A 9334-nucleotide genomic window follows, 5' to 3' on the forward strand; every position below is an offset into this window, starting at 1 on the left:
CCTTATCTCTAACCCTCAACCTAACCCTAAACCTAATGTTAACCCCTCCCACCCCCCAATATATGTCCTCATCTGCTTATCAGCGAGATCATTTGTCCTTTAGTTTTTTGAGATTGGTTTATCTCACTTAGCATGATATTCTCCAATTTCATCCATTTGCCTGCAAATGCCATAATTTGGCATATTTTATATTTGTCCGTTAAGTCTAAATTATTGATTGCGTTATTGAGATCTATGGTTTCTTTATTCAATTTTTGTTTGGAAGATTGTTGGGGGCTATGTCATCCGGATGGTGCCTGACAGCCAGTCAGAGGGTGTTTTGATCACATCGGTGGTGAGGAGGTTTATTAACATAAGCACACCCAGGTGATTTATCATTGGCCATATTCAATTAAGTCCATGCACACAATGCATGCACAGGTGTTCCTGAATGCTCCTGATTGTGCCTGCTCATTTTGACCTTTACTGTGATTGGACAGCTAGCTTCTTGCCTAATCTTCACATAATTGGCATCAGCCCTACCTTTCACCTCCTGGAGGTGATATAAGCCAGCTCTCCTCAAGTACTGGTGTTCCTAGGTTTCCTGAATCATCAATAAAACATTCCGAATTCAAGAGCCTCACTACTTGTTTGTCTCCCGCACCAAATCGACTCTGCTGGACAGCGCCAAATTGTGGCCCGTATGGGGAACTCTGTGTATAGGGAACTCTGCGTATGGGGAACTGTGTTGGGGGCACTCTGAATACCGGGAACTCTGTGTACAGGGAACTCTGTGTACGGAACCTCTGCATTTGTCTTCCATCACAAGAACTCAAACCGTAAGAAGAGTAGTATGCTCAAGATAGCTGACCAGGTAGTGAAGTGCAAAAGTGCATGTATTTTGTGTTGCTTGTGTGTTTGTCAAATTCAAGAATCTTGCTACCCATTTGTCTATCCAAACAGTAAGTAGCGAGGTATGCTGAGGCCCTGTCTCTAAGGCAGTTTGGTGCTCAGGTATGCTGAGGCCCTGTCTCTCTCTGTGGCAGTTAGGTGCTCAGGATAGCTGGCCAGGTGAAGCTGAGCCCCTGTCTCTAGGGCAGTTAGGTGCTCAGGTAAGCTGAGCCTCTGTCTCTAGGGCAGTTAGGTACTCAGGTAAACTGAGGCCCTGTCTCTCTCTAAGGCAGTTAGGCACTCAGGATAGCTGGCCAGGTGATGAAATACAAAGAGGATGATAAAGGAGCTCTGGAGTGCATGTATTTTGTCTTGTTTGTGTGTTTGTACTACTGTTAGTGTGGTCTTTGTCCTTTATCAAATTTATTTAGTAGTAAAAGATGGGTTTGGAAATATCATGAAATCAGTATGAAAGGATGATTCAGAAAGGAGGTATAAAAAATATATTATAAGAAGGAGGTTCTGAGGAGGAGGGAGATACTGGGGAGAAACTAGAAAATAAGTGAGTTAAAAAGTTGCTAAAGGGCAGGAAAGACCATGAGAGAATTACCCCCTTAGCTCCCCCTTATGATAAAAGGTGGGAAGACCTGACATTTTGTAAACACTCTTGTCAACCATGTTGTGGTGGAGTCCCAAGTGATACTGGGGATCACTGGGACCCTGTGGAAGGCCCATTAAGACTGTCCTGCCCAATATTGGCAGATGGTCAGGGGCAGTGATTTCATCAGGCCCTAGAATTTAAAACAGTAAAAAATCTTAAAGAGGCATTCACTACTTATGGGCCCCAAGCTCCATTTACCATGAGTACAGTGGAATCCATCGCAACACTTAATCTGACTCCTAGTGATTGGGCGAGTATGTGTCGAGCAGTTTTGCATGGTGGAAAGAGGGACTGAGTTTTCAGAGGGGGCCACTGAGCCAATAAAAATTACATGAAAATCACAAAAGGCTGTTTGGATACCTCAGTGGCCCCTCAATACTCAAAAGTTACAAGCAGCCAGAGAGTTAGTAAGACAACGACTGGCCTTAGGCCATCTACAACCTTCTACATCTCCTTTCAACACTAACACTCTTCAAAAATGTTTTAAATTGACCAAAGAACAGGCTAGAACTATTGTCAAAAATTGTCAACATTGTGTCACTTATCTCCCAGTACCTCAAAATGGTGTTAACCCTAGAGGATTACAAGCCAACCATATATGGCAAATGGATGTTACTCATATCCCAGAATTTGGAAAGATTAGATACATGCATGTGTCCATAGATACTTATTCAGAATTTATTATGGCCCCCCTACAGTCAGGTGAAAAAACAAAAGATATTATAAATCACTGCCTATATACTTTTTCTATTCTGGGCGTTCCAAAATAAATAAAAACAGACAATGGTCCAGGCTATCCATCCTTAACCTTTAAACAGTTTTGTTCTACATTTAGTATATATCATGTCACAGTTATTCTTTATAACCCCCAGGGACAAGGAATTATAGAAAGAGCTCATGTAACCATTAAGACCTTATTAATAAAACAAAAAGGGGGAATAGGGGAGTCATATCCACCTAAGAACAGATTATCCATAGCCCATTTTACCTTAAATTTTTAAAATTTGGATAAATCAGGAAAATCAGCAGCCTATCAACATGCTGCAGTTGACACTGACATAAAGCCTCAAGCTTTATGGAAAGATGTTGTAACAGGAGAATGGAAAGGACCTTCCCCGGTCTTTATTTGAGGAAGACGACTTGTGTATGTATTTTCACAGGAAGAAAAAAATGCCAATTTGGATTCCAGAAAGGTTAGTCCAAGCAGTTAAGATGGTTCGTCAAGATGCAACCGAGCCCTCTGGGTATCCTGCCACTACTGATGATGGTGGTGAGTTTCATCCAGGGTGAACAGTTCTGGACAATAGTCAGGGTATTGCCTTGACCGGTTCCAGTCTCTCAAGGTGGTGCAGTCTTTCCTCAGTTCTTTTCCACTAATGAATCTACTGGGCAAGTTACCTTAGGTGCACACCGCCATTGGACTCCAAGTTTGCCCTGAATTTATCGCTAGAGAATGCTTTATTCCTCGCCTTTGGCAGTGGCACACCTTGTGTACAGTTGATTAATCGTACTTTGGCAGATATTACCTTAAATAAAGAAAACAACTCCAATACAAATGTCACCGGTTACATGCCCAAAGTTATTAGTAATAAGGCTGATTTTTATATCCATTAGTATGGCCATTGCCAGTCCTTCAAAAAGTCTATTGCTTGGCCTCCCTTATGGGAAGCTTGTCAGCACCTAGGACCTGATAAAAAGGTCTCCAGTAATCTGGGTTTTGGACCTTGGTATTTACCGAATCAGATATATATCACATCTCAAAGTACAAAAGATTTTATAGAAAATTTGGAATATAAAGGCAAGTTCAACCCCTTATCCATCTGGTCCTTATGCAGACCTAAGGCATGTACAGATATAAGCCCCCTGGCTTTTGTAAAAGGAGGGTCTGTAAGTAAAGGAAAGTGCACTGATCAAAAGGTTAATGGAGTTAATACTGAAATATGTAGAGAGAGTGAAACAGTTATTTTTTCATGTACTCCTGTGTGCCTAGCTCTCCCTTTCCTTTTTGTGACTTTTAATGAGAACTTCTCTAGACAGTTATTTTCACAGATTGCACAACAATGGACGGATGGATTCGACGAGCTGGTAACAAGGCTTCGACGGTAGATCCTCGCCATGAACACCACTAAGGTGGAAGTCAAACCGGGAGGGTTTATCATGGGAGCATTAGATAAACTAACACAATTTGGCACCAAATTTGGGGGACTCTTAAGTCCCACACTAATAAGCTTGGGTATGCTTGTGTTAATTCTACAGGCTCATAATGTGATCATAATACAGGCCATGGCCGCCCTTGAAGCAGAACAGTTTCCCAACATATGGCTTAGTATGCTGGGTTGGTAGTCAAAGATGGGTAATCATGGGAAAACACTGTACCAACCTAAGACAGAAGGACCAACTACACTTTGGTATCCTTTGATGACGGGTAAGGACAGGATGTTGATTCCTGGGACCTAAGACAGACAGGATCCTTGCCAGTTGCATTTTTATTTCATATAAGGAAGGGGGAGATGTTGGGGGCTATGCCATGCGGATGGCACCTGGCAGTCAGTCAGAGGTTGTTTTGATCACATTGGTGGTAAGGAGGTTGATTAACATAAGCACACCCAGGTGATTTATCATTGGCCGTATTCAATTAAGTCCACGCACACAATGTGTGCACAGGTGTACCCAAGTGCTCCTGATCATGCTTGCTCATTTTGACCTTTACCATGATTGGACAGCTAGCTCCTTGCCTAATCTTCGCATAATTGGTGTCAGCCCTGCCCATCACCTTCTGGAGGGGATATAAGCCGGCTCTCCTAGAGCGCCGGTGTTCACAGGTTTCCTGAATCATCAATAAACCATTCAGAATTCAAGAGCCTCACTACTTGTTTGTCTCCTGCGCCAAATTGACTCCACTGGACGGCATCAGAAGATCTATCCAGTGGTGAGAGAGGTGTGTTAAAATCACCTAGTATTATTGTGTTGTGGTCTCTTTGATTTCTGGAATTGAGAAGGATTTGTTTGACATACATGAATGAGCCAAGGTTCGGGGCATAGATATTTATGATTGTTATGTCTTACTGATTTATGCTTCCCTTAAGCAGTATGTAATGTCCTTCTTCATCCCTTCTGACTACCGTTGGCTTGAAGTCCACATTATCTGAAATGAGGATGGATACTCCAGTTTTTTTGCTGTGTCTGTGTGCATGGTATGCTTTTTCCCATCCTTTTATCTTTAGTCTGTGGGTATTCTTTCTATGAGATGAGTCTCTTGCACGCAGCATATTGTTGGATTTTTCTTATTAATTCAATCTGCCAGTCTATGTCTTTTGATTGATGAATTCAGGCCATTAACATTCAGGGTTATTAATGTGATATGATTTGTATTCCCAGTCATTTGACTCATTTTTGTTTTTTGACATGATTTGGTTTCTCCTTTATTTGGCTATTCCTTTAGGCTATTCCTCCCATTGCTGATTTGCATTGTTGTTTTTCATTTCTTCCTCATGGAATATTTTGCTGAGAATGTTCTGTAGTGCTGGTTTTCTTTTTGTAAATTCTTTTAGTTTTTGTTTATCATGGAAGGATTTTATTTCATCATCAAATCTGAAAGTAGGTTTTGCTGGATATAAGATTCTTGGTTGGCATCCGTTTTCTTTCAGAGCTTGAAAAATGTTGTTCCAGGCCCTTCTAGCTTTTAGGGTCTGGATTGAAAAATCTGCTTATATTCTTATTGGTTTCCCCCTGAAGGTAATTTGATTCTTCTCTCTCACAGCCTTTAAAATTCTGTCTTTATTTTGTATGTTATGTATTTTCATAATAATGTGCCTTGGTGTGGGTCTGTTGTAATTTTGTATATTTGGAGTCCTATAAGCCTCTTGTACCTGGTTTTCCATTTCATTCTTCAGATTCAGGAAATTTTCTGGTATTATGTCATTGAATAGATTGTTCATTCCTTTGGTTTGTTTCTCTAAGTCTTCCTCAATCCCAATAATTCTTAAATTTGACTTTTTCATGATATCCCATAATTCTTGTAATTCTGTTCATGATTTCTTACCATCTTCTCTGTTTGGTCAACTTTGTTTTCAAGAGTAAATATTTTGTCTTCATTGTCTGAGGTTCTTTCTTCCAGGTGTTCTATCCTATTGGTTATGCTTTCTATGAAGTTTTTAACTTGGTTTATTGTTTCCTTCATTTCAAGGATTTCAGTTTGTTTTTATTTCAGTATCTCTAACTCTTTATTGCAATGATATTTTTCTTCCTGTATTTGCTCTTTTAACTGTTGATTGGTGCGATCATTTAATGCCTGCATTTGCTCTTTCATCTCTTCCTTCAATGCCTGCATTTGCTCTTTTATATTCTCATTTGCTTCCCTGATTGTTTTAATTATGTACATTCTGAACTCCCTTTCTGACATTTCTTCTGCTGTGCTGTCATTGGGTTTTATTGATATAGTATCTAGATTTGTTTGGGACATTTTCTTCCCTTGTTTTCTCATATTGGTCAGATATTAGTGGGACTCTGAAATATTGCAGATTTCCTCTATTGGCTTATAGTGTCCCTGTAGATTTCCAGTATATCACCTCCCAGCCTTCAGTAGCCTGAAGTCTTGAAGGAACTTGATAATGCAGTGCTTCCAAAGAAAGCTGCCCCTAGCCTGCTACTGGGTCCAGGGCTGGGGGCTGGTTCTGTATGGAAATCCTCTCACTGGGCAGTCCTGCTCCTAGAAACTGGCTATAGACAGGGCCTGCCCCCACCTGAGGGAGCCATGCTGCTTGGGGAAAGCCTCTCCCTGTCCTGCTTTGGTCCCAGAAACCGCTGCAGGCTGGGGCCCATGGCTGGGTCCAGGGCTTGGGGTTGGCTCTGTGCGGAAAAGCTCCCACTGGGCGGGCCTGCTCCTAGAAGCTGGTTGTGGATCATGTCTGCTGCTGAAGGGAGCCAGGCTGCTTGGGGAAGTCTCTCGCTGCCCTGCCCTGGTCCAAGAAGCCACCTGCAGGCCAGGGCCCACTGCTGGTTTCAGGACTTGGGGTTGGCTCTGTGTGGAAAAGCTCTCATTGGGTGGGCCTGCTCCAAGAAGCTTGTTGTGGATGGCGCCTGCTGCCGGAGGGAGCCGGGCTGCTTGGGGAAGACTCTCACTGCCCTGCCTGCTCCAAGAAGCTGCTGCTGTCTGGGCCTGCCACCTAGACCAATCTCCACCCAGTGGGAGAGACTCACCCTGGAGCTCTATGTTGGTCCGAGTCTCTCAATACCACCCCTTTTTGAATCCTGAGTTCTGGAGTGACGGGAGATGCAGTTACCCTCTAGACTGCCATCTTGGATCCCCCACTCATTTTAGTTCTTTTAAAATATTATCAAGGAGTGGGACAGGTGGGTGTTATGGTGATCCCATTCCTAGTTTTTTTTTTTTTTTTTTTTGAGGGATTTCACACTGCTTTGTTTTGTTTGGTTATTTTGTCCATTTATTGTTTTTTTTTGTCATTGAGTTTTCTGTGTTCTTCATACAAATAATTTGTGTTATTTATAAACTTCTAGAAGTAGCTAGCAAAGATTTTTTTTCCATTTCATAGACTTTCTCTTCACTCTCTTGATCATTCCCTTTATTGTGTAGAAGCTCTTTTATTTTATGGCATCCCACTTATTGATTCATGTATTTTTTTCTTTCTTGAATGTTAGGTGTCTTTTTGAGGAAGTCAGTGCCTACACCTATATTATGAACAGTTGGCCCTATTTCTTTTTTAGTAATTGCAAAATTTCTGGTCTAAATCATAAGTCTTTGATTCAATTCAATTTGTCTTTTTTGTAAGATTAAAGATAGGGATCTAATTTCATTCTACTACTTATAGATATTCAGTTTTTCCAGCACTATTTGTTAAAAGACCATCTTTTCTCCAACTTATATTTTTGGTACCTGTGTCAAGTTTCGGATGGCTGTAAGCAGGTGGATTTGTCTCTGCCTTCTATTGCAATGATCTCCATGTCTACTTTGATGCCAATACCATGCTGTTTTTGCTACTACAGCTCTGCAGTATAAGTTGAGATTGGGTATTATGATGCCTCCTGCATTACTTATGAAGAATTGCTTTGAGTATTCTGGGTCTCTTATTCTTCCAAATGACTTAAGAACTGGTTTTATTTTTCTAGTTCTGTGAACAATGTCATTGAAATTCTGATGGGGATAACATTGAATCTGTAAATTACGATTGGAGTATGACCATTTTGATAATACTGATTCTGTCTATCCAAGACATGTCTTCTAAGGTCTTCTTCAATTTCTTTTTTCAGCATTGAATAGTTTTCTTTATGGAAATCTTTCATTTCCTTGGTTAGATTAATTCCCAGGTATGTACGTATACATGTATTTTTAAGATATTGTGAAAGGGGTGGTTTTCCTGATTTCTTTCTCATCTGAATCAATGTTGAAGCATAGAAAAACTATTAATTTATGAGTATTGTTCTTGTATCTTGCTACTTTCCTAAATTTATTTATCAGTTCTAGGAGTCTTGTGGTGATATTTTAGGTCTTCTAGATATAGTGTTATGTCATAAGCAAACAGTGATAGTTTTCTTCATTTCCTATGTATATCACTTTAATTTCACTCACTTGCCTGATTGCTCAGGTTTGAGTTTTGAGAACTATATTGAATAGAAGCAGTGAGAGTACACATCCTTAACTTGTTACTCACTTCAGAGGAAAAGCTTTCAGTTTTTCTCCATTCAGATTATGTTGATTTTGGGTTTCCCATGTACTGCCTCTATAATCTTGAGGTAAATTCCTTCCACCCCTAGTGTCTCCAGTGTTTTTAACATGAATGCTTGTTTTTTTGTTTGTTTGTTTCAAAGACTGTTTCTGCCTCTATTAAGATGATAATATATTTCTTGCTCTTAATTCTATTTATTTCATGAAATACATTTATTGATTTGCATAGGTTGAACCAACCTTTCATCCCTGGGAGGAAGCCCACTTGGTCATGATGGATTATCTTCTTAATGTGTTTTTGAACATTGTTTGATAATATTATTTGCATTAAGGATTTTGAATCTAAGTTCATCATGGAGATTTGTAGTTTTCTTTCTACATATGATTTTTTTTAAAAATCAGGGTTATACTGGTTTTGTAGGATGTATTTGGGAGTGTTCCTTCCATTTCAATTACATGAAATAATTTGAAGAAGACTGGGGCTCCTCTTTAAAGTGGTAGGAGAACTAAGTTGAGTATACATCTTTTCCTGGGATTTACTTTGTTAGTAGACTTAATTGCTTTTTAAATTTCATTACTTGAATGTCGCGTCCCCTCTGCCCGCAGAGAGAGACACGGCAAACGTCTGAAGCTTTGGAAGTTTATTGTGCACAGTTTCTTTCCTACGCTTCTCTTACCCCTAGCTTCTGCGCACTCTCAGCTTCCCTTTTCCCAGCTCCTTCCACTTCCGCGTACTCCCTCCTTCCAGCTCCGCTCCAACTGCTGCTGCTGCGGCCGCCGTCGCCGCCGTCGCCACCGCTTCTTCCGCTCCGTTCGTTCCGTTTCTCCCTTCCTCAGCTTCCGCCCCCTACTCTCCCACCCACCAGGCTTATATACACTTCAGTCAATCAGGGGAGAGTACACGAGATAAACGCGGAGAGCTGCAGGCGCAGGATGGGTACACGAGGGGGCATGCTCTAGTCACATCGTTAACTAGCCAATTATTAGAATTCGCTGGTTGTTTACTGTATAGCTGGCCGCCCTTGGCTCAGCGTCAGGCGCCATCTTGACCATGTCTAAGGCCGGGGGCTCTAGAAACCCCGACACTTGAATTGGTCTGTTTAGGTTTTCTATATCTTTCT

This window comes from Sciurus carolinensis, unplaced genomic scaffold, assembly GCF_902686445.1.
Source record: "Sciurus carolinensis unplaced genomic scaffold, mSciCar1.2, whole genome shotgun sequence".
Lineage (NCBI taxonomy): Eukaryota > Metazoa > Chordata > Mammalia > Rodentia > Sciuridae > Sciurus > Sciurus carolinensis.